Here is a 27,239-nt window from a genome sequence, read left to right as displayed (position 1 = left end):
CTTGCTACATAGCTATGCACTTAAGATTGTCATTCTATGTCAGCACTTTCCAGCTAGGACTGAAGTGAATCGGGAAGAGCAGAAGGGGCTGTGAAAATGAAAAATAATAAGGAAAGTTCATACTTTGTCAAGCCTCTAGTACCCTTGTCAACACCCCTTACACTCACACCCACGCTTGGCTTCACTTTAGCTTTTGTGCAAGTTTTGGAGAGGCTGTTCTGTAATCAAATCAGTGTGCCTATCCCAGTCCCATAGGTAACACTCTGTTATTCAGTATGATTCCTAAACATTTCTAGTAAAGGCTGCAATCAAGAGTATGGCTCTGTTGTACTAGGCACACTACAAACACTGATGAAGAGACAGTAAGCATTGCAGCACAGGAACTGTCATCTGCTATGTGCCTCATCCTACTCCGACTAAAATAAATGACAAAATCCCACTGATTTCAATCAAGCAGAATTAGGCCCTATATGGCAGTTTAAGCAGTAAGTTGCTGCTCTGATTGAAGTCAATGGAATAGGGTATTGGACTGGGAATCAGGAGAGTAGGGTTATATTCCCAACTCTACCGCTGACCTGGTGTGAGCTCTGGCAAATTGCTTCCCCTCTCGGTGCCTTCATTTCCCCTCCCACCCTTTCTCCCTCTTGTCTAGATTGTAAAGCTCGCAGTGCGTTTGTAGAGCACCCAGCACAGCGGGCCCCCTGTCTAAGCTAGGCCCTGTAGGCACACAGCTGGAGTACAAAATAAACAAGGAAGAAAAGGATCACATGAAACATCCTTTGCTATTCTCTTTAGCATCTCACTGTCTCCAACAGAGAATCTGGTTCCCCATTTTTTGCAAGACTTGAGGGTTGGGGCGGGGGAGATGTGTGTGTGGGGGGGGGTCACTTCATGGAATTAGCTAGCTCTTTTGCCTATTATCTACAGGGGAAAACAAAACACCTTCATGGTGGGAATGTGGTGATTGCTACAATCTGGTCTCTTTGAAATACCATAAGAGAAGATGCTTCTGAGGGGTTTCCCTTTGAAACGCTGCCAGAGAGCTCTATCTTGTGACAGTTTGTGTGAGATGAAAGATAGCAGAATCAAGCATAGTTGCAGGGTCTAAATTTTTTTTCCTGTTACTTCTGTATTTTAAACACACAAATTCATCAAAGTGAAGGTCATTTGACTTTCAAATAAAATAAAGTTTCCTTAGAGAGCTCATGGATGGAATCTCTCCTTGCAGGAGGCCTGCTGTGGATGATGGTTTCACAAGGGTTTAGAAGGCTCTGACAAAGACCAGTCCCCTTTCAGTTTTTAAGCTGAACATGAAATATAAAGCCCTTGTTTACTGTTGCAAAGGAAAGAGATCTTTTTCTGTCCTTGTTTTATAGTCTCATTTCATCCAGGGCTCTGCAAAGCCCAGTGGTTTCTCCTCACTGAAACATTTGCTTGGCCTGATTTTCAGTGGATTCGGACCCTCAGTTTAACATTGTCCTTTGGATTCAGACTGATGTTTCATGCTGAAACCATGAATGTCACCTGATTATGATGTAGAACCATAATCAGCCCAGCACAAAAGTGGGCTCAGGGTCATTCAAAACTCACTCAAAAAGGTGTCTGAACATAGCAAACCTTTAGACAAACATCACACACATTTCAAACTTCCAGTGAAGAAGGAAGCAAGTTGAATTTTGGATGGATTCACATTTCTTTCTGAACATTTTCCACAGTTCTGATTTTGGTATACTTGCTCTAAATTCTACAGTTTGTTCCCCATAGGCATGTCACTTTTCAAGCTTTGTGAGATTTCCTGTCTTATTGCTGCTAAATTATATATGCCAAAAATAAGGAATAAAAGAATGGAAACACTGATAAGATCCTGAAGTGCAGAAGCACCTGAGAACAATACCTTCGGTATAGAGCCCCAGCATCACACACAATTTGCAATCAATACTATTATACACAGGTAATCAGACATAATTAATTGAATTCTATTAAATGTTCCCTGTCCTAAAGGAAATGCAGGGAGGTTTCAACTGAAAGGATTTTATTAAGGCAGCGTTCATTCAGTGCTCTAAATAGTCAGTCAGTTCTCATTTCCAGTGTAATTCTGAGGCAGCAAAGGTGGTGAAAGCCACCTGGGATGACTTAACCATAGGAAGTGTCAGCCCTGAAGGTGGTGCTACTCCAGGAATGGGAAGACAGCACTAAACAGGTGTTGTCATAACCTATTTGCTCTAACCAGAAACAATGCTCCTAGTTTGAACAGTTATGTTAACATTGCCCTAGTGATGTTCAGCATGGTGTTACCATATTTCTAGTGCATGCATATATGGAATTATATGGCCTACTCATGGCTTACGGACAGACTTTGATCTCATTGAGACTGGTGTAAGTATGGAATAAATCTGTTGATTAAAATGAAGTTGCTCTAGATTTAGACTTATGGTAGTAAAATAAGAATCTGATCCTTAAGTTTTTATTTTGCAATGTGCAGAGGACGGAAATTCTCTTTTGTGGAGGATTGGAAGATTTCCAAACTTCGCTTTATTCTTATTTGGGTCAAAGCCTGAAATTTTTGAAATCCTGTTTCAAAGAAAATTCTGGGAAAAAATGGCTTTAGAGAGGATCTTGAGAAGGATTATATAATTATTACAAATAGAGGACATGAGAGTGACTAAGGAAACATGATGGGCCAGATCCAGCTTGTGTTGGCCAGGATACAGGGTGCCCCAACGGATCACTGTAAGGTGTTCACAATACCACTTTGCTAGGCATGATTTCAGCCAGTCAGGAAGGCCTCCAAAGAGGGTGGGACGGGTCAGCAGGAGCAATTTATCTGGCAAATGTACGGAATTATGAACAGCTGAGTCAGACATGCTGAAACAAGTAGCCTTCACTGACAGGGCTCTTGTGTAAAGCTCCCATCTCACAGTGGAGCTCTTTAGAAAGAGGCAGTAGCACCAGCTCACAAGGGGTGAATGCTCCTTGCAGTGTAGCTGCCCCCTGCTGGTGCAAGAGAGGTGCATAGTTTGCATCCCTTGGACCAAAGGATAAAAAAAATCAAGTGTTGATTGTATAGCTCTGATAATGAAGGAATAGTATAACTGTCTATATTTGCTTAAGAGGTACCAGTATAAAGGAGGGGGATGGGATAGTTCGATCTGCTGTTGAGACTATCAATATGAGAAGAAATGGCTGAGAACTAAAAGAAAGGAAAGCTTTTAAGTAAGAAATCAGAAAAAGTTTCTTACAAGTTTCTTCAAACAACAGGATGTTAGAGTGGCAGCTGTAGCCATAACCCCCCAAAAGATTAAGAATGGAATAGATAAAACACAGCCATGTGGAGAAAATTGAAGCTCCATAAAAGAACTTTGGACTGAATAACCCAGGTGGTCTCTTCCAGCCTGATGCTCTGTGGAAGACTAAGCATCATGTTCATTGTCCTAGGCCTGGTTTATGCTCCAAATGTTTTAGCTGGTGCCTGTTTATATACCAGAGCCTGGACTAATCACTGCCCATTTTACGTTATAAAGTTCCCAACTCTGATTCCAATACAATCAATACAACCTACAATTATACTACTAGAGATGGTTAGAAATTTTCCAGCACAATGTTTTCCTGCAAGAAAATGCTTATTTGTCTAAAGCAAAATGTTTCACAAAAATGTCAGCTTGGATGAAATTTCATTCTGGGTAGGGGGGAAAGGACCAGAGCATTCTGATAAGGCTGAAATGGAGTCTTCTGACATTTTCCAAATGGAATGTTTCAAATTTTCTGTTTCAAAATAACATTTTTGTTTCAATTTATAATATATAATGAATGAAACATTGCAATGAAATACTTCAGTCTACTTTGCACAATTATTTCTCTGGTATTTAATTTTGTTGGAAATTTTGAATTTTTTTTGTTTTGGATCCATTTCAGAATGGGAAAAATTTTGAAATTATGCAATTTCACATTAAATGGAAATCTTGTTCCTGCCCAGCTCTATATACAGTGAAATCATAAACAAGTTAGGAAAATAACTAGAGAGGATGAACAAAAATAACTATGAATGATGGTCTAGAACCTCAGCTGTTGGAAACTGGTGTAGTTCTATTAAAGTCAATGGAAATCCTCACCTGCTGTAAATTAGCATAGGCAATGGAACTATGCTACTTTAAGGCAGCTAAGGATCTGGCCCAGTCTTGCTAACAACTGGATAATGAAACATGTCTTACACCCAAGCTGATGCAGTATGCAAGACAGAGAACCCCTCCTCCCTCCCCAAAAAAATAGAAAAGGGGAAGGAGAGAAAGTGGCCAGATTTGCCCCCAAAATGATAGATGGTAGGATTACATGGAAGTATCTCAGGAAGTATCTTTGCTTAAAGATCGTTGTGTATGAAAACTGAGAGTCTCATGAGTCTGTATGAATTGATTCCAGCTCCTATAGGATGGCAACTTTGTATTATACTTACTGCTGCCAAAAATGAGGAGGGTCATTAATGCTCTCAGGAAAGTGCCTCTGCGTGGAATGACTACTCTAATACCCAGCTGCAATGCATTAAGATTTGAAGACCTAGTGAGGAAGAGAAGCAGCTTATTTCCTTGGATGATCAAAGCATCCAGTGAATTAGTTTCTGCAGTCCCTACTCAGACAGAAATCCCATTGACCTGGAGTAAGTTTCCCCCAAACTAAGATCTAAGGGCATAATCCTAAAGGTTGATGAGCTCTCTGCCCCAATCCAGTATTTAAGTGTGTGTTTAAATGTGAGATTACTCACATTTGGAGCTGGGTGGGAAATGGTCCTGTGAAAATTTTTGAGAGCTCAAAATATTTCCTGTTCCACATCAGGATAAAACCAAGGTTTACCTTTTTTTTTTTTTTACAGAAAAATAGACAGATTCCCCATCTCAGAGTCATTAATAGATTCATGGTTTGGGCACCCACGTAGGTCTCCCACATTGTAAGTGAGTGCCATATCCACCAGGCTATTCTGCTCTCTGGTTTTGATCAAAAAAGTCCATTCTGGACCCAAGAGACCTTTCCCGACAAAATCTTCATCAAAACTGACCCTTTCCCACAAAAAAGTTTCCCACAAAACATTTTGTTGAGAAATGCCTGAGCAGTTCTACTCAATGTTTAAAGTTAAGTGTATGCTTTGGTACTTTGGTGGATGTCAGGTTTGTAGGTTTGAGCCCTTAAGGCCCATTTCAACTCAGATTGGAGTTGGAGCCCATCAGAGTCAGTGGAAAGATTCCAATTGGTTTCAGAGGGGGATGGGCTGGGCTAGAAATCCTATGGCCCCAGTTCTCCCACCCACAGGACAGGAATAAGCCTGGATGACTCCTAACAGGAATTATCTGTATCCTGCAATGGAAGAATAGTGCCTGTAAGATTTTGTACTTGAACCAATTACTTAGTAGATTATATTTTTAAAACAAATATGAACAAAGACCGGAAGATAGAAACTGGAGATGGGCCAACATAGGAAAATACATAGGCCCTAATAGAATTGATTATTCTGGCATCTGGAAACCCCAAAACCAAATGATGTAGCTTGGCACAACCCAAAACTTCCTCCAATTTGCCCAACAAACAACAGAAAAGGGAGAAAGGACGCGGTTGTCAAATGCATGTAAGGTAATTAGGTGCCCACCTCTCCCTGAAATAAAAGGGGAATTGGATGCTTACATCACATCAGCGTCTTTGAAAATTGTGGTCTATAAGAGTTAGGGTGGAATGTTGATTTAAGAGTCCATTTATTAGGCCAATACTGACTATACATTAGTTTAATCCATACACATATACACAACTGGAATTTGTAAACTATCTGGTAACCCACTTGTTAAATATAAATGACTTCAAACGCACCACTGAGATTTTCAATTTAATGTTCTATCGAAAAGCAGTTTGGGTGAAACTACTGTGATTCACCATAAAAGGAGTGTTCCAGACAAAAGGTTAATTAACACACGAAACACATTATCACACAGATTCAACGGAGCAAAGTGTTTTAATGAGTTTGAGAAGCAGCTTGAGCAGTGCTTAAACAGTGGCAAATCGGAAAGTATGGAGTAGAGAAGAAGTTGAGGATTAATCATTTAGGCAAGGTACCCCACATATTGCTAAGCTGGCTCCATTCTACAGGCTTCTCTGTATAACCTGCACTCTGATATAAAGTTCAGTTTCTATAGACTCCAGCTGTGACCCTGATCCTGTAAAGATTTAAGCATATGCTTGAATCTAGGCACATAAGAAATCCCACAGAACTCCTTGAGGCTATGCGTGCACTTAAAGTTGAGCACATGCTTAAATCTGCCTTTCTTATTTAGAACCTCTTTGCAGATCCTTTCAGCAACACTTTTCTATAATCATTAAAGCACTTGGCTCCTGTAGATGCTATTATGAAGTGCAGTGCAGCAATCTGGAGCATTGAGCACCAATTTTTATGAGTACTTTGAATTAAGAATAAAACCAACATAAGTATAATTTTGATCTGTGTTTAGCTGAGCCCCACTGTATCCTAAATCTGATTGCTGCTCATTTGTATATTACAGTTAATACACCCAATTGTATTCCTGCTCACTGCAATAGTCTATAATGAGGGAAGTGAACTAGCTTTAAAAAATAAATGCTTCTGAAGGACACAGAACTCAAGGCCAGGTCCTGATCCTATTGAAGTCAATTGCAGAACTCCCAGTGACTTCACTGGACTAGAATTTGGCTCTCAAAATTGCCTGCAGGTCAGGCTTAACCCTTTGAATTTCTTCCTAGAACTTAGGATGTCAGCTCTTCTATGAAACAGCTGGGAACTGGATAAGCATTTGGAATAGCAGCATACAAGAACCCACTATGCATCCACTTTTCTTTAACTATCACAGCATCTGTCTCATTGTCATCAGTTGTAAAGCTCACCTAGCACACTTTCCCAAAGAAAGTAAAAATCCTCCTACAGTTCAATGCTCTGGATTTTCAGCCCCTTCGATCCCTGCTTTCAAAATACACCAGCTGATTCAGACCTTGGGCATTTAAATTAATTAATTGAAGTCAGTAGCAATTTATTGAATACTCTGCCTTGATTCTGTGTGATTTTTACATTCAAACATTTTTCAGCAAGCATTTAAATTGAACAGTGAGTATGAGCAGCTATCATTACAGCAAAGCCATAATAAAGGTCACACATTGGTTAGATTGAAAGCGACATTAATACCTTTCAAATTCTTATTAGAAAAGTTCCATCATGGTTCCATTTTCCTGGGGAGTAATAGGTCACCTGTCAAATCTATCACCATGTCTGTCTCCATTCTTCCTACTTTAAAGCAAGGATCAAAGAAAATAGAAAAAAATCAAAAGAAGTACACTTCTCAAGAGCGTCAATTTGACAAGTTTCATTAAAGTCACGAGTTCAAGCATATGGTAATCCATTACCTGAAATCCTGGAGTAGATACTGCATGGTACACTGACCTAAAGCAAATGAATGCGAAGACTGAGGGAGCACACTCAGAGTCCCTATCCTTACGTACCTAACTGTTCAAATAATATGAATGAGAATCAGTTCTGTGACACACTGTGGTGGGTTTTTTTAAACAAAGGGCTAGATTGTGTGAGATTCAGACTGAACATCTGCACAAGGGAGTGAGATCCCACCTCTGCATCCCTATCTGCGCTACCCAGGCCTCAGATGCAAGCACGTATGAGTAAGAGGGCTTATTCTCCTTCTTACTCCCTCCCTGGATCAGGTGGGCAGGGAGGTATGGAACTCTTGCTTCACTCTATACCCATTCCCATACAAACCACAGTCCCTTAATCAGAGCAGGAGGGGTGGTCATTTACTGCTCTATTACTGGGGCGAGGAGGATGTGCGGGTGAAATCAGTATGTCTATGAGCAACAGTGAAGCTTATTCACACCCATTCTGCTTCATGTCACAGACTAACCCTAATAGCCAGATCCTCAGCTCACATAAACCAACATAGCTCCATTTAAGTCAATTGAGCTATGCTAGTTTACCCCAGCTGAGGATTTGACCCTTTATGTCCTACCATGACTAAAATGGGCCTCACATGCCAAACACTGCAACATTTGGTCAACAGATCAGTACATTATTTTTAAAAAGTGTTTTTATAACATGAGAAAAACAACAAAATGGAAAACACCGTTTAAAAAGACATATTTCAAATAAACAGCTGTGCTTCAGACTTTAAACGTCATGACAATTGGCAAATGATGTATATTGTTACCTGTATTTTATGTTTATCTGCATGGTGCTTTATGGAGCACATAAAATTATATAGATGGAAAAATATATTATTTTTAGCAAGTAAAGACAAGTCAAGAGAGAGAAGAAAAGGAGGACACATTTCTGAATCACCTGTCATTCAAAGGTAACAGCTCTCCTCTTATCAGTAAATATAGGGTTTTTTAAAAAGGCTTAAGAGAAGAAAATCCATAATTTAGAAGGAAGATTAGGCACCTCTGAGGAGAAATAGAAGGGATATACAGATGCTGATCTCAATGTCTCTGACCTTAATATCTGTAAGTATCTATGTCACCAGTATAAATCTGAAATAATTTAACTGACTTCACTGGCCTCTCCTCTCATTGTTCTTGGGGACTGTCAGTCTCAGGGTCCTGATTTCCCATCGATCCCTCCCTTTTCTTTTGGTACTGGGAGCTAACCAGACCAAAAAACCCCGCTGAGTTTTAGCAAGGGGCCAACAGTCCCCTTACATAAAGTATGATCCCTTGCCTGTAGGTTTCACAGACATCTTCTGGAATTCTGTAACAGGGATGACATTCTACAGAATGCTTTAAGCAACTTCTACAAAGGTTATGATTTTCTATTCCATTCTATGAGACTTTTCTATAAGGGGAGAAGGAGGGATCAGTTGGTATAAATCAGTGTGACTTCAATGGATCAATCCCAATTTATAGCAGCTGAGGTTCTGGGTATTTATTCTGTAATAGATCTGAACCAAAACCCCATAGCTCAACCACCCCAAAATCCAAATCCAGACTTAAATTGTGGGGCTAGGTCCAATTCTGATATAGAGAGCCATTTGGGGCAGTAATCTGAATGCTTGGACATAAAATTATCTGACAACCTCAGTATAAGGTTGTGATTTAGTGAGAAAATATATTCTGTGTCCCTTCAGCTGCAGCACAACCCTGAAATGTTGACACTGACAAATATAAGATTTCTAAAAGCTGTAACAGGAAGAATCTCCCTTATAAAACCTGTTTTTCCTATTTCTGACTACAGGCTATACATTTAGTTTCTTTATATCTGAGACAATCTATTAATAAACTCTTTCAAAAATAAGGTGAAGTTGAATTTTGGTTAGCGAAGCAGTTTGAAATGATTTATAATTGTGATGCACGGAAAAGGGAACATAAAGTTGGCTATTTAGGGATATAAGTTCCCTGTAAGCTGCATGGTCACACAGCAGCCTATTTAGCGCCATGCAGGCGCTCAGAGAACCCACCCAGCCGGAACCTGCTGTGGCCGGGTGAGGGGCAGCCTGAACGCAGCGCCAGCTAGACCTACCACGGCCGGGCACCCCTCCCCTGGCCCAAACCCAGCCCTGGTCAGGACCTGCTGTGGCCGGGGGAGGGGTGCCTCCCCCCCCCAGCCCATGTGCTGTGGGGAGAGAGAGCTGGGGGGAGTCCTCTCTACCTACTGTAGCCCCAGAGCACCCCAAATCCCTCATCCCCAGCCCCACCCCAGAGCCTGCACCCCCAGCTGGAGACCTCACCTCCCCATACCCCAACCCTCTGCCCCAGCCCTGAGCCCCCTCCCACACTCCGAACCCCTCGGCCCCACCCCGCCACATGAATTTTTTTATGTGTACAAATGTGGAGGTGATGTGTCACATATCGCCTCCATATTGGTTCACATAACAAAATTCATTCTGCACATGTGTGGGGAAAAATTAGAGGGAATACTGGATACAAATCATTTGAATGAAAACTTATATGAAAAAAATGGCTTCTCTAAGAACATAGATAGACGGTCTTCCATATTACGTAGGTATGAAGGTGTTAGACAAATAGGATTTATTTTTGACCCAAATAATCTAATATCAATTTAGAGATTCCTTTGATACACATGTATGGTACAGGTTCAGCTTCCAGGAATGCAATAGACATCTTCATGAAGTGCCATATGGGATTAAGCTGTTATCGACAAAATAGACATAAGAAGGAGAAAGGATGTAATGAAACTAGAGCAAATCTAGTGAATAGGCATGTAGGAGAAAGAAATTCTTCTTAGAGGCATAAAGAATTATAGCATTATAGTTAGAGTTGTGGAAATATTTCCTCTCTCAAGGGTTTAAAGCCCCCACTACAAAAATTCAGGATTGTGTTGTCTACTACTCCATAAAATGACCCAAGAAGCAAGGAGACTTCGTATACCTTTAGCGTGTAGTAATTCCAGCAACTTCTGCGGTTCAGCCACTACAGGATGCTACACACAAAGCCTCTACTAAGCTATTGCTACTTTTCTTTCCAGTTGTTGAGCACTAATGTTGTGACACTACTGCAAAACCTCTTTGAGCTGGTGTAGATTAGTATTATAGCATCAGCCAGACGCTTCCCTTGCTTTAGTTGAATCTTATTGAGAAACAGCAGGTAGTTATATTTCATTGTAGTACTGTGTTTTTAAAAATCAAGCAATACATATTATTTGTCAGGTTCCCCACGAGGTGGATGTTACTACAGGTCACCCACCAAAAAATCTTCTTTTATTTATTATATATAAAGAAAGGCTGAAATCTGTCATCTGAGCAAATTCTACTCTCATGTAAATATTGATCAAACAATCATGGCCAATGATAGAACTCTTTAAGTGAATTAGACGAATGTTCCCACGTGGCTATCAATTTAATTTCCCAGGCTAAATTAGCATCTTTTGTAAAGTGAAGCCCTTTTAAGGAAGATAAATTGTTCAGTGACACCAATGTCCATTACAATTACTGCTTTATTCCTGTGCGTGCTGTTCTGCATAACATACCTGGACTTTGCAAGGGTATTTTGTCAGTATAGGGTGGTGAGTTTATAAGGCACTTGTCCACATAGCACTGACCTTGCTATAAGTTATTTTTATCCACTGTCTCTAAAATCTGTAAAAGGTACAGTAAATGGTGTCCAGTTATAAACCAGAGTAATCCCCCTCTTGCACATCTTTAAACATAGCAGTCCAAATTAATCTTTGCTTGTAAATCCATAAATTGAATTGGACTTACACCAGGGACAATGAATTTAGCAGAATCGTGTTTAGAATTTAAAACAGAAGGTCACAGTCGCCAGCTGAATGTTAGCTCATAAAAATGAAAAGCCAGAAAATTCTAAAATGATCCTTTACCAAGGAAGAGAGAAGAAAAGCAGATTGAACACCTGTAAACAGTAACTAGTGGGTCATTACAGTAGCTTTCTTCAATGGAAACAAAAGTGCATTGGGATTTAGCTGAAATGGCTGTTGAAAGGGAGAATCGATGCAGTTGACATCTGAGGAATCAGTCTGTTCCTTTTCTCACGCTTGCTTTTCCCCTCAGGACCGGATTCAGTGCCCACTGAAGTCAACAGGAGTCCTCCAATGACTTCTGTGGACTTTGGAAGACCTTATGTGAAGTCTTGTATCCTTTAATATTTATCAATATTATTATTCATTAGTGATGATTTATTGACTTTGGAGATGCAGAAAGGCCCCTTAAAATGAGTCCTGGACAAAGGACCATGTATAGAGGTACATTTCAGAGTTGTAGGAAGCTTTGAAGGAAAAGAAGCAAGATGTACAACTCTGTCTCATTAACTGCTATGTTCACCTATGGAATTATAGACATGATGCAAGTATATAGTAAATTTTAACAACTGGAGTGATCTGAAAAGCAGAGGAAGGCAAGTACATAGACATACAAAAGTCTAGTTTATGTATGGTTTCAGAGTAGCAGCCGTGTTAGTCTGTATTCGCAAAAAGAAAAGGAGTACTTGTGGCACGTTAGAGACTAACACATTTATTTGAGCATAAGCTTTCGTGAGCTACAGCTCACTTCATCGGATGAAGCCACAAGTACTCCTTTTTTTTTAGTTTATGTATGAAATCCTGGCCCCACTGAAGTCAAGGGACTTCACCCTGTGTAGACATACTGACACGTAGGAATTGCTTTTCTGGATTAGACCAGTGGTCCATCTAGTCTAGACAGCTTGTCTTCGATAACGGCCAGCCCTAGATGCTTCACAGGTAGGTTCAAGCAACCCTGCAGTTGCAGTTATCGGTTGACAACTATGGGATAATATGCCTCAAGGAAGAGTGAGTCTTTTAACAGTTAGGGGTTGGCTTATGCACTGAAGTATGAGCTGTTATGTTCCTTCCCAGATGTTTTTTGCTTTTACCGTTTTAACTCTGGGTATGCTCGATATCTATATACATGGCCAGTCTTGTTAAACGTTGCAGCATTTTTTTATGATAAAGCTCACTGTATTTCCACTTGTGCTACCTTTCAATGGCAATTTGAGAAGGGAGTAACCCTGCCATCCAGCACAAAGCTGTGCGTGGAATCTCTGTTGAATTGCAACGCACATAATTCACTAGCGGAACTATTGCGCGCTTAAGTGCTCTCTTACCATCTATGAATCCCAGATGCCAACATATTCACAGGCCAATCAGAGCTTCTTTAGACATTGGACTTCACTCACCTTCCCTGAATGGGTTAGCTCCATCAGGCATGTGGCTAAGAGTTTTACTGGTTTGGTTGCATCAATGTCAGTAATGGTCAACCAGAGCGATTGGAAATTGTGTCATTAAATTCTTCGGACCCTTACATTAGTCTTAACAAAAATCACAATGTACTGGGTAGTTTTGAATATACCTTCTACGCCATACCTATTTGCTTGCCTAGCTGTTTAGAAAAATCACACATGTGAACACCGAGTTTAGAAACAATTGGCTTGACCTTGGGCAGGGCTAAGCCCATAACTCCCAATGAAATTCCTAGCACCTCCCAGAGTCAGGCCCTTGCTATCACCTGGCAAGCAGACACTATTCCCAGCCTTCTCTGCAAACAGTCCACATGTTATCCAAAGTCCAAACTCCTTCTGGAGCTTCACTTCATTAACATGGAAAACAACAGTAAGATGAAAGCTTATCTCAAACCTCCTCTACACCCCTGGTGGCTCCTTCTAGAATTCCCTTCCTAAGGCTTGGCCTTACTAGATTCACTCTCTCTCCAAAGCACCCCCTCTACCTCCCTTATCTCCAGGGGGGTGTTCTGCCTTAGTGCATCAGCAAACCAACGTAACCCTTTCCTGGCATGATCACACATACTAACAGGGAGGGGGTTTCAGGACAAAACTGCCGCCTTGTTATACAACTTTCCAGTGAATCCTATATAGGCACATCTCTTACTAGAAAGGCATTGGCACTTTTTTTCTGGTCAGTGTAGGAAGGAACTATACAATTATCTTATAGTTTATAGACAAGCACTGTAGCCACATACTCTTTCTCCTTCAAGAGACTTGCAACTGCTGTTTAAATGACCAACTCTTACATTAAAAAAAGAAAGTTTTACCACTGTTCTGTCATGTCAATGCATGTATGGATCTCCCAGCAGGAACAGAGCACAGCATGCATCTCACAGCCTTGTGGTGACTTTATGCAGAAGCAGAGAGTAAAAAGGGAAAGGTTATAGAGGCAATTTGTGTATTGCATTTACAGTTGAATGACCCACTCCTTTGTGCGGCCATGGCCTTCATTTCTACTCCATTGTATTGTGACAATTGTTATTTGAAGGACTGTGGTATCTGGACATTGAAATGACTAGGGTTTAATTCATAAGCAAGTTGACAATTGTTTCTTTTATTAAAGCTGCCACATATCTTACCATGTTGCGTACACCACTCACTGCTCCAGTGCACTCCCTCACAGCATCACGGGGCCCTGCAGCAGCTCTACCTCAGTTTCCCTTTAGTCAGCCTTTGGCCTAACCATAGCAGTGACTTGACCCTCCAGTCAAGTCTCCTTAAAGCATTTAACCCCTTCTGAGGTAATGGAGTCCTTTAGATGCAGTCCAATAAACAAAATGCAGAACCAAGTGATTCTTTGGCCCAGCCAGGCTCCATGCCCAACCCCCTACAAAGGGCTCCAGCTAGCCACAGTCCTCAGCCATCTTCCTGGCCCTCAACTAGCCCACCTCACTGCAGTCTTTTCTCCACTGGTGTAGCAGGGTCTCCTGCAGGCGCCTTCTTGCTCTCTGCCACCCTTACCACCACCTACTGCGGGGCTTTCTTCTTTTTATGTCCCACACACTGTCCTGGGAAGTGGGTGGGGTTAACTGAACAGGGCCAACTGACCAAAAGTCTCTTGGCCCTCAAAGGAGCAGGACATCCAGTTACACGTGTATATGACCCTCATGTCAAAGGCCACAACTACACTGGGATTCCAGGCAAATGCATTAAGAGATCACATTGCTGGTTGAGCATCTAAAAACACACCAAGCAAAGAGCATCTGGAAATTCACGTGAGTTTCAGGCAACATCCCTGAGATCAAGCACTTCCCAGATCAACTGCTAAAACCATGTCCCTAGCCTCTGTTTGTCAGAGGGTGGAGATGGATAGCAGGAGAGAGATCGCTAGATCATTACCTGTTAGTTTCACTCCCTCTGGGGTACCTGGCATTGGCCACTGTTGGTAGACAGGATACTGGGCTGAATGGACATTTGGTCTGACCCAGTATGGCCATTCTTATGTTCTTATACTTTTTAATAGCACTGCAGTGTAAACGCTAGCAAAAATGGTAATCCCTTACTCTGCATCACATGATTGTAAATAATTCAAACATAACCCCACCAGTCAGAAAGGCAGGGCCTAATGAATCTTTCTGTCTCCTGGGCAGTCAAGATGGAGCTGTTATATAAAGATCCAAGAGTGGGATCAGGAACCTAGAACGCCTGAATGCTAAGCCTTTTGGGCACGGACTGGGTCTAATTCTGTGTAGTTAAAGCACCTTGTTCAATGGGGCCTATTCCTGATTGTAGCCACTAGATGCTAGAGTAATATAAATGCTAACTATTAATGACTGTGGAAACCCACTGTCAGTGTGCATTGTGTGTCCCTCTCTTGTACCAGATCCACAGAGGATGCAAATTTCCTCCAGCTGTCTTCCAGAGACACTGTCTATTTAGCTGAAGTTGTAGAGACTCATGCTTTCAGCTTTGAAGGTCCCAGGTTCAATCTCTGGTATATTAGCCTACACAGTATGTGACCCATTGTATCTGAGGCAGCCTGCACTGGAAATGCCAAGGTCAGGGCAGGCTGCAAAAGGGAGAGCAGATACTCCCAAGAATGATGGGTAACACTGAAGTTAAACTCCTCAACCAGTCACAAACTGTGCTTCTTATCCCTCACACTGGTAATCAAGAAGCAAAAAAAAAAAAAAGATATCACACAGCTCTCTTTATTGTATTCCAGTCTCTGGCTCCCAATCAGCACCTAGATCTAGTACAGTGAGAAGTTATTTTAAACTCTGCTTACATATACAAAATGTTCTTCCAACTCCAAAGGGTCAGCCACATTACCAGGTCAGTATAGGTTTGGATCTTACCCAAAATACCACGCTGCCAGCCAGTCCTTTAGTGTCTAAAACTAAAGGTTTATTATAAAGAAAAAAGAAAGAACGAGAAGAGAGATGTTAAATGGTAAAGCAGTCACATACGTACAAAGACTTCAAAGTCCATATAGCAGGTTCCTAGCAGTATTGGTGAGTCTGCTGGCTTGAAAGTCCCTTTGGAACACATCCATGGCTTTGGTGGGTCATTCAGTCCTTTGTTCGGAGCTTCAGTTTGTAGCAAAGTTCTTCCAGAGGTAAGAAGCAGGATTGAAGACCAAAGGGAGAAGATGCAGCTGCCTTTTATAGTCTTTTGCCATGCAGCCTATGATTCCTTTGTTTCAAGCACATGGCTTGAAAGCCTTAGAATTCTCTCCATAGGCATGCCCCTACATGCCTTGCTGAGTCATAAGGTGTATCTGCCTTCTCTCAATGGGTCAGTTTATAGCTGATGGTCCTTAATGGGCCATCAAGCAGGCTAGGTAGTGCCAATGCCAAACTGTCTGTGGGTGTCACCCAGAAGCATAGCACAAGTTTGAAATACAGACATACATATCTATAACTCATAATACAAAGGTGATACAACCACATAAATGAGGTTATCATATCTGCTAAATTATAACATTTTTGCAGATACCTTACATGGCCTATCTGGCATAACTCATTACAATTTTTTAATGTTAATATTCATAATATCCTCAAGTGTCGCCCAGATGCCATAGAGCATCACATGGTAGCCATCAGAAGTGCAGCCATGATAAAGATTCTTTGAGCGAGCCTTAGAAAATTATGTAACCTTTCTATTGTGGATACTACCACCAGTTTCACAAGGGTGCCATGAGGCTGAATTCATTCAAGTCTGTAAATTGCTACAGCAAGTATTGTTATTATATCCCTACTAGAGATCATCTGAAAAAAGGTGTTTCCTTTCCGCAGGAAATTGTGACGTATCAAAATCTGTTTTAATTCCCAACTGGAACAAAAAGCTGAAATACTGAAGTTTCCTGCAGCACAAAAATTCAAAGTATTTCTTTTTGGAACCATCGAAAAAGTCTATATGGAATTAATTGAAACAAAATTGAAACAAAATGCTTCAACATTATTGAAATGAAACGAGAAAGTCAAAACAATTCATTTGAACTTTTCCTGTCTAAACCGACATGTTTCCGTGAAACATTTGAATTTGGATGAAAATGCATTTTCTGGTGGAAAACTGTCCTATCAAAAACATTGGACCATCTCTACTTCCAGCGCTAGCAAAAGAATAATCCTTTAGGGGCAGGCCAAAGGGGAGGTTGATTCTGACCCACTAACCTCACAATGCAGTCAGAGCATGGAGGCTTTATATGGTGCACTTCTCTTTTAACAAATTATTTCAAATTGAGATTACACAACTGTGGCTTTTGCTGGTTTTATTTTTTTCATTTCTGTCATCCGCTAGCTCATCCATTTCAACAGATATTATTCAGCCTCCCAATCAATTTGATTTTTTTTCATCAGCATTATTATTTTCTGGCAGGTCTGAGGCTTGTTCACATACATAATTGATTATGTTTTCCATAACAGTACACAGAAATTAATTTCTATGTAATCGTTCATTTCCTTTTTAATTTTGGAATCCTCCATACCACCAAAATATTTCTGGTCTCTTGGGTGTGTTAATATCTCTGATGTGATTAGGTGAACAAATTATAGGATAGCATTGTCGTGCATTCCTGACAGCATGGTTGGTAGCCAATCGGCCCTCTACATTGGAAGCCGCATGATAGGATTCATTAATCCTGGGTATTGGCTCTGATTCTGATTTTCTGTTACTGTTGGGCATCTCTGCACCTTACTTTCTCTATCCATAAAGGGAGACAATACTTGCCAGGACCCAACAGGGGCATTCTGAAGCTTGATCCATCAATGCCTGTGAAACTGCCTTAAGATTATTGGATGGAGCGGAGGGCATTATAGAAGGTCTAATTGCTATATGATTACGATGTTATTAATTAGTCCAATCTGGCATAGAAATTATGCACCAAGTCTTTGGCCTCGGCTTTCCTTCCTTTGCACCATTCCTGCAGCACAAAGGGAGCAATTCCATCCTGGGCCTCCACTATGGGGGAGGTGTGACAGATGCGAGATCCCTAAGATATTATTGCAAGTGAGCACAAGTTAGAGCAATTCCGAGGCTGCTGTAACTTGAATTTAGGGCAGAACTGGCCCCCCAAATCAGAAGTGTGCAAAAGTGGCTCCCTCACCCTGTGCACTGAATGGAGTGCTCTGGCATACCTAAAGATATAGGCAATTTTTCTAACTTCTTCTTTGCTGTGCACTTGTCTATTTGTTTTTAATTTGTCCGCAAGGAATAGCTAAGGAAAGTAGCCTGCCATCTTTTATAATATAGTTTCAATAAAAAAGGAAGAAAACTGCTCAGGTTCTTGACACAGAAAATAGAATGCTGCAGTTAATGTGCAAGACTGTAAAGATGTGGTCATTGAGCAGCAGCTTGAAAAAGAGTATTTGGAAAAGGCAACTTTCAGAGACTGATGGAATTAACCAAAATGAATCAAGATAATTGAAAAAACCAAAAAGGCCAGATAACAATAATTAGTTTATTAACCTAGCCAACCCTTTGTAGCTCCCTCTTCTTTGGGCTAGCTGCTCCATTTATCTTGGATTGGTTGCCTATGGGTTAGATTGGATTTTTCAAACTTGGTCCAAAATGGATTTTTTAATATGCAGTACATAAAATCATATTGCATGAACTTAACAATACTCTAATGTATGTGGCATTCCAAGACCTTTCAACACACATTCTGTGTGAATTTTCTATTGACTTCAACAGGAACAGAGTTAGGCCAATGCTGAATGATTTTGAAAAATCCCATCCCACGTACACAGAGTACACACACATTTAAAAATGCCATTGTGATATTCGCAGGTGGACCCATTTGTGTATGCAGAATGCCACAAACTACATACAATGGAGGCATTTAAGCATGGTAATTGCGTGACTGAAATACAAAAGGGCCAATATATATGAAAAATCCCCACTTTGGGCATGAGCAATTGCTGGCTTAAGAGCTGCAAAGTGATGTGGCCACAAACCCTGACGGTAACTTTTTAGAAACTCTTTGGAAACTTGGCTCTGAAAATTCAAGATGGAAGGAACCAAGGATCCATCCTCCTCTTCTTTTTTCATCAAGAACCCATATTTAGTAGGTGGTCCCTGTGATACTACTATTGCTTAAACAGCTAGTTTGGGTTCACACTTGCTTGCAGTACCATTATCACTATACCATACAGTAGAGCATTCCACATGCTAATCATTTTATTAGTGAACAAAGGTTTTACTATATTGGCACTCAATTCTTTGATGGGATAAACTGAAGTACCAGTGAAGTCAGTAAAACTGCATCAATTTACACCAGCAAAGAATTCAGCCATATATTCTCAATCTCTCCTCCCTAGCTCTCAGTTCATAGCCCCCAAATTATTCTCCTATGCCATCTTATAAATAGATCATTTTGTAGGCCATTTTAAACCTGTTCATCCTTTAATCACATGTTTTTCATGATCAGGTCACCATGTAATTTTTTTTTTGAGCAAAATATTTTTAGCTTAATAAGTCCTTAGTCATAAGAATTTGATGCTATTGACTTCACAATATTCATGGAAGCTCATATTGTTTTCCCAGCAAATGCTCGCTGTTTTAGACAATTTAGAGAAAGCCCCCAATATTACAATGCACGGAAACACATACAAATCAACTTCAGACTGTAAAATTCTTCAGTCAACCCGCTATGAAGCACATAGGTTGATAATACCTGACAGCATAGTAGGGAGGAATGATCAGAGGAGGGGATGAGGGGAAGTTAGGGAAATCTAAGATCTAATCTTGGCTGCCAGTGACTTGTTGTCAAGCCTTGAGCAAATAATGTAACTCTTCTGTCTCAGTTCCCCTTTTGTAAATTGGGCAAAATGATACCTGTATCTCAGGAGTCGTGTGTACAGTGTTTTAAGCATGTAAAGCACCAGAGCGTGGCCAAGTATTTTTGGTATGACTATTAATTTTTCAACTCCTGTTTTTCCTATGGGCCCTGCAGAAGTGCTATGTTCAACAGCTTCATGTTCCTGAGTATCAAGGTAAAACTTGCTTCAAAGGAGCCAAACAAGCATACATATATTGTAGAGTAGAAGTACTTCGCACAGACCACAGTGCCGTTGTTATAGCACAGTATAGCTTAAGAATAGTAAGTTACGGAGGGGAAAAAATGGTTTCTAAATAAACAGCCTGCCCTCAACATTTGGTATTTCCATTAGTAAATATTTTTTAAAGGTTCTGACTTGTAACTGGAAGTGCTGAAATACTCAGTGGATTTCCAGCATGTTTAAATCAGCTGTGCAAACCTGACCAGACCTTTGGGTGCTTATTTAAACCAAAACTCCCATGCAACATAAATCCAAACTTTTGCAGAGGTGATGCATTTGAGGCTGGCATTGACTACGTGACTCAGAATGGCACTGACTGCTTGAGTTTGGAAAAGGAAGGAAGGCTGTGCCCACTGCAAACACCACAGGGACACAAGAAGTAGTTCCTTCACTGTAATTAATTCTTCTCAAGTATTTCAAAACGTATGTTGGAACTCCGTAAAGGGACTTGATCAAAATCAAAACAACTTTAGGTACAAGTCCCCTGTCACTCATAGGTTACTACCAGTTTCTAATTTCAGTCTCAACCTCACTTATAAAACAGCATAAATGTAATCACTGAATTTAAATTGCATAGTCCCTAAGGTTTTGGAGCAGCAATTGTTGTTAATTTAATACAGAATCCAAGTGCTTTACATGAAGTCATAGCGCTTCTCAAAAACCCTAAAAAATGTTATCAAACTGTATTTTACTTTCTAATGATCCTTTCCATGCTTACATTATCTTATTATTCGTTTCAGAGTAGCAGCCGTGTTAGTCTGTACCACAAAAAGAAAAGGAGTACCCGTGGCAACTTAGAGTCTTTAAGGTGCCATAAGTACTCCTTTTCTTATTATTAGTATTAGGCATTTCACCAGCATAAATGTCTTTAATAAGATATCACTCGTTAAAATACAACAAAATTAGTTTTCAAACTGCAAAAGCACTTCCAATTCTCAAGATTCAGAACTATTCCATTAGAGTAAAAATCTAAATAGAGTATTCCCAGCTCTTCCCAGTAGTACTCTGAGCTTTCAGTCTATTTCCATGTTTAGTTGCCTCCGCTGTATGAAGACTTACATTTGAAATGATATTTGAGTCTCTGAAACTAAAAAAAGACAACGAATTCAGTATCCAAAGAGTGTCTCACTGTCTGTTAATCTCTGTAGCCCATTGTAATACCTTGCTGTAAATTCTCAAATGTAGGAAGCATACATTAATTATAGACCTTTCTAATTCAGGTGATACTGGGCACCTTCCCACATAGAGATACCTATCTATATCTGCAAAAAAGACTGGAAATCTGACTCCTCTGTAAGATCAATACACTAATTATCTTTGAAAATGATAGCGTATGTCATGGCAATAGGCATCTTTTATGCAGTCAGAAATATGATGTTATGACTGAAAGAATTGGTATTGTGGTGGTATTTGTAAGTGATATCACAGAAGACAGCAATTCCAAACACCCAGCATAGCCACTGGTAAATTAAATATTTGTAACATAGATGGATCCCAAGCAAAACTTCAGGGCAGTTCAGATTTGGAGCTAGATCCTAATTTCCTGTATAATCCAAATCATTATAGTGGACAAAATCAAAACTCTAGGTCCAAACAGCCCCAAAACTTCAGAAAAGTTCAGCTATCTATTGCAGTCTGACTGTTGTAAATCATCTTTAACTTGTAGGCAAGCTTAAAAGTTGTCTAATGGACAAACCTGATAGGTCAAATCTTGGTTAATCTGTCTGTCCAACTTAAATACTCAGCAAAAACGTAACAGGCCATGGCAGAATCTCAAGCTCTAAACATCTGTCATGTTAATACCCCTGCAGAGTCACAATTTGTTTTTAAGAAGGCGACCTAAAATCCTGTTTCCACAGCAGTTAGTTATGGGATGATGCAGATTGATTATATGGGAGACATGAACACATAGGAAGCTTTCAAGCATTGGACATGTGTGACGATGACCAGTGTAGAGGAACAAACGAGACAGTAAAAAACAAACTTTAAAAATAAAATGATGTTATGAATCAAATAAGATTCAGCATGAGCTTTGGTGAAACAGCAGTGGTTATAACGTATGTGCACCAGCTCTCTAGTTCACACACACACAGATACGCAAAGCTGTCTTCCACCTTACATAGTCATTTGTCCCTCTGGAAAGTGCAATGCTACCATTCTTTTTTCACTATTTGGGTACAGAGCTGTAGAAAATCAGGCCCACAGATACGACAAAGCAGTTAGCTTCACAGAGAGGGATCCAGCTGAATTTGCTATCTGATAAAGAAGAATAAAAAAAGGCTAGAGAAAAGTGATACTTAAGCGATCTCTGAGCTCTAAGAAAAAACACTCCAAAAGGGTGACCCCAAACATGCCCCATGTCAAATCCTAGTGGGATAAATATGATGGGCCTGGCAAGGAAACAAATGCAATCAATGAGGAGGTTTCAATTTGTTTTAAAACAGTGTCAGACAAACAAACAAATCAACGGTCCAGAACGTTTTCTGCGAAAATAAATCTAGCACCATTGATTTTTCTACAATTGCTGTCTGCAGGTAGAAGGAAAGGCCTTAGCTGTGCAAAATACTTGCTCAGTGTGACCAACTGCAAGCAGATATCTTCCAAACATTAAGCATATGGCATAGTAAAGTTTTCTAGCATCCTGGGGTTTTTGAGAAGTAGGTCACAGCACTAGGACAGGTCAAAAAATTCCATTTTTTTAAAAAAACAGAAAATTGGATTTTCAACTAAATAACTTTTTTCATGGAAAGTATCTGCTTTCTGTAGAAAAATTTTGCTTTTTGTCAAAATAAGGAATCAAACAGTTTTTAGTCAAAACCCAAACACTTTTGGCTGAAAACCAAAATTTTTGCGTAAAAAATGCCACTATGGAGCCTTGGTCCCCCATTCTTCCTATAGGTCAGACTCCCCTGACAGACTATGTCTCTCATGATGCACCACGGCCATGATGAGTACCATGAGTACCATGATGCACTGTGGTGGCTCAGCAAGATGGTTCAACATGTGAAATGTAGTCTGGCCAAGGAGCCTGGCCCACAGAGGAGAATGGGGGCATTGGACTGGCAGTCAGGAAATCAGGGATCTCTTCCTGGCACTGACCTGCTCTGTGAAACTGGGCACTTCATTTTACTTCAGTTTCCTCTCTCACCCTTTGTCAGTACTGTTTATTTAGATTGTCAACTCACAGAGGCCGGGACTGTCTCTCACTATGTGTTTGTAAAGGGCCTAACACAATGGGGCCCTGATCTCAGTGACAGGAATCACTGTAATACTATATATATATATATATATGATATAAAAAGATCTTCTACACTTTCCACAGTATGCATCCGATGAAGTGAGCTGTAGCTCACGAAAGCTTATGCTCAAATAAATTGGTTAGTCTCTAAGGTGCCACAAGTCCTCCTTTTCTTTTTGCGAATACAGACTAACACGGCTGCTACTCTGAAACCTGTAAAACAAATATAGCAATAGTTCCACTAGAGTCACTTACTGATTGATTTACATCAGTACGAGGATCCAAGTGCTTAAAGTTAGTCACCTGTGTAAGGCACCAGGTAAATTTTGGCAAAAGACAATCACCACCATGCACAGGGAAAGTCAGTTAGTCAGGAGAGGTGGCGGCCCAAAAGCTGGAGCAGCACAAGGACCACGGTAATTGTGAAGAGAAAGTTATAGTCCTTGGGAGGGATGCAAAGAATGAATTTCATTCACTTGCCACATTTAACTAAAAGTATTACTGTGGCAGCTGCTGTACCTGCCTCCGAGAAATATTAGAAATGCCACCACAACAGTTAGGAAAAGTTCAGGATCTAATGATGAATCTATTTACAGCAACAACTGCCCTTTTTTCAAAGAAATACACTCACATCTGGAATTAAGTTTCTGCGACCCCTGAAAGAAACCTATGCTATTGCAGAGAAACATAGATGACCACTCTGGTGTTCAGTCTGAATCTCCTGCAGTAAGATCATAAAGATATTGAATATTTTGGAAGTGTCTACCCCAGTCCAGTTCCAGTGGTCAGATCTTCAGACACCAGCCCCCCCACTGCCAAAAAAAACAAAACAAAACACACAAAACCCCCACCATTAGAAATGGCATTTTTGTTGGCAATCTTAGCAAAGTATTAAGGCTAAATTTTTCAAGGATACTGTACCTAAATGATTCGGATGTCCAATTTCCATTAAAATTAAACCAGGTGTCCAAATCCCATCCTAACCATGACTCAGGGAGACTCACCTTTAGAACTGTTTTTTTGCATATCAGAGTCAAGTAGCGTGGGCTAAAAAACAAAATTTCATTTGAGGTTTCAACATTTTGTTTCTATTCCAATGCAGAATGAATCTAGGGCCTTTGTTTTTCTTTTGTAAACAAAAAAATTCAAAAAAGAGACTTAGCCCAGGGTCTCCCATGTTCCAAGTGAACCTTAACCACCAGTCTATAGAGTCAGACTCTCCCTCTGTCATTCTCTTCTATTGGAGCTGTTCCACTTTGCACAAATAATTAAATATTCAGTAGGGTAGAGAAAGAGAGAGTGAGAGAGAGTGCTCTCTAGCCCAGTGCTTAGGGCAATCTCTGCTCTGCCTGATTCATACCAAAGAGTGGACTTAAACCTGGATCTCCTATCTCCCAGGTGAGCGCCCTAACCACTGGGCTTTCGGCTATTTTGAGGTGGGGCTCTCTCCCTGGTTTTGACCAAAACATTCATCCTGGGCTTTAGGAAAATTTAATCAAAATGGAAGTTCTCAGGGAATGCAAATTACCGCAGTGTAAGGTTTGTCTTTATCTAATGGCCACTCTTTTGGAATTTGACGTTAATGCTTTTTCATTTGACGCAATGTACCACAAAAGCAAAATGAAGCTGAAATAAATTGCTCTAAGAGAGGAACTTGAGTTATTTCAGCTTTGTGATGCTTACTTCTTTCAATCAGGTAGTTCTCAGCTTTGCAGATAAAGTTGTCTCTCATAGCTACGTGGCGGTTCTCCCATAAAATCTTAGTGTGTACGGTTTCACAGCACCACAGTATGAGTGACAGAAATTATTTCTTAGATCATCTAGTCCATTCCCTTTCCAATGCAAATTTATATCCTTAGTCTCTAATGCTTTCTTGAACAAATGACTCAAGCAATGGGAACCCCATCTTGAGAGACTATGGGCCTGATTCTCTCGCCTACACCACTGTAAATCCCCTGATCAACTATTCCTGGTTTGCAGAGATGGAAGGGACAGGAGAATCGGCTCCATTACTTCAGGACATCTATTTCAGTCTGTGATAAAAAAGTTCTGGTTATGGATCTAGTGTTTCCAGCTCTCTTTGCTCGACAGCACAACGAGAACCTGAACATTTTCAGTGTGTTAGCTCACCTCCACCATCACAGTTCACCAAAACAATTAACAAATGACAAGGCACATGTCCTTCAGTCTTTACAATGTAGATTTCAATCAGCTGTGATGTAATGGTAAATGAAGGACTTTTGTTTGTACAGACCATGAAAAATTTTATCTCAATCTTCTGAAGATTGGGTTTTTTCCTTTGAAAGTTTCTGGTACAAAATAAGCCTCTGCATCTCCCGCTTCCCCACCCCCACACCTCTCTGGAAACAATGACAGACTCATTATCCCAGGAGAACTGTTTTAATTTGCAAGGCTATCTTTGTGAACCTTAAAATAGCATTCAAATTATGTGCATTCCTTTTCATCCAGATTTGAAATGCAGAAAGGAGTTGGCCTTTTTCTCTTGGGTTTGCAGTACTCTGCGCCTCAGTCCCCACATAAATAAGACAAGGGAGAGAAACAAATGTAAGTGGGAATACAGCTCCTAAAAATCCGAAATATGTCATTCATAACAACCCTCTCAAGATTTTAAGAGCCAAATACATGGAGATGACAAAGGATGTTATGCTTAAAAAACAAAAGCATTTATCTGAAGCTGGATTTTTTTTCTTAGCCAGTGTGGAGTAAGTCATTTTGCACCCCAGTTTTCTTCCAGGCCATTTGGACCTGGCCAATATATTTTCAAAGCAGAATTTTCTTTTCCCCTTGAAAGACGTGGGATCCTCAAATGCCAAGGGCAGAGTGGAACTCCAGTGAATAGCCATGACGTGCTTTTTGTTCTGCACCGATGGAAGCTCATTCCATAGAGGAAGAGAGTCATGGCACTTGCACTCTTCTGGCTAATTCTCAGGACACCACTGGTGACAGCTTCACCTGCCTCTGCCTTCAGTGAGATGTCAGCAATCCAGAGAGGGAGACAAAGAGAGGAAAAGAATTCAAAACAGAGAACTGTTCTAAAAACTCCTCTGAAATCATGGTTGGCACACCTGCCAGGGCAATCCCTGAAATCTGGATTTAACTCTTAGCTCTGCCACAAACTCTCTGTTTGACCTTGGGCAAATCACTTAATCACTCTGTGCCTCAATTTCCTATCTGTAGAAAGGGGAAGATACTTCCTTTCTTCCACCCTGTGTCTATCTTGTCTATTTACATTGTAAGCTCTTCAGGACAGGGACTGCCTGTTATTCTGGGCCAAATTTTCAAAACTGCACAATGGCTGTATACTGGGTTAGTCTACGCAACAATTGAACTCCCGCGACTAACTCAAGTCAACTGACTCAGGATTGTGGAGCTAAAAATTGCTGTGTAGACATTAGAGCCTGGACTCCAGCCCAAGCCTGAATATTTACACAGGAATTCAGAGTAGCAGCCATGTTAGTCTGTGTCCGCAAAAAGAAAAGGAGTACTTGTGGCACCTTAGAGACTAACAAATTTATTTGAGCATAAGCTTTCGTGATGCATCGGATACATCCAATGAAGTGAGTTGTAGCTCATGAAAGCTTATGCTCAAATAAATTTGTTAGTCTCTAAGGTGCCACAAGTACTCCTTTTCTTTATACAAAGGAATTTTTAGCCTTGCAGCCCAAGCCCCATGAACCTGAGTCAGCAGACCTGGGCCAGCCACAGCCAAGCAGCAGGTCTTTTATTTCAGTGTAGATGAACCCACTGAGAGCTAAGCTCTTTTGAAATCTGCCATAGGAGTCACAATGGGAGCTGCTGGGTACTGGGAATTTTGGAGTATCTGACTCTTATTTAAATATCTGAATGGCAACTGAGATCTTTTCAAAATCTGGGTGCAATTGTGGTTGCAAAACCCAGGGAAATCCAGCCCTGAGCTGTTTTGAAAATCTGTTTCCTTGTGTTTGTGCAGTGCCTGGCACGATGGAGGCATGATGCATTCCCACAATATACATAATAGTAACAAAAGGGTTTTGCAGGCATGTGAGCATTTCAGTGGTGCTCAAAAGTGAGTTAATCACCACTGGCTCAGAAATACTGACATGTTCAGTTTTACTTTAGCTTGGGGGTTGGGTTGGAAGTATAGGAAAGAAAATATGTATAACAACTCCTCTCTCTCTCGATAGATAGATAGATAGATATTCTGTCTACATTAAAGCAGAGTGATT

The 27,239-nt window shown here is 40.5% G+C and overlaps 1 long non-coding RNA gene across 1 annotated transcript in view; it reads right to left on the bottom strand.

The window, feature by feature from the left end:
• Positions 1-7,227: 7,227 nt before the first annotated feature.
• Positions 7,228-27,239, bottom strand: part of LOC140898620 (uncharacterized) — a 193,090-nt gene continuing 173,078 nt past the window's right edge. Inside the window, exon 3 of the long non-coding RNA XR_012155042.1 lies at positions 7,228-7,285. This is a non-coding gene — a long non-coding RNA (uncharacterized LOC140898620). The remainder of the gene's footprint in view (positions 7,286-27,239) is intronic.

The sequence above is a fragment of the Lepidochelys kempii genome, chromosome 15, assembly GCF_965140285.1.
Source record: "Lepidochelys kempii isolate rLepKem1 chromosome 15, rLepKem1.hap1, whole genome shotgun sequence".
NCBI lineage: Eukaryota > Metazoa > Chordata > Testudines > Cheloniidae > Lepidochelys > Lepidochelys kempii.
Note: the sequence above shows the minus strand (reverse complement) of the source record. Positions and strands in the feature narration are given on the sequence as shown.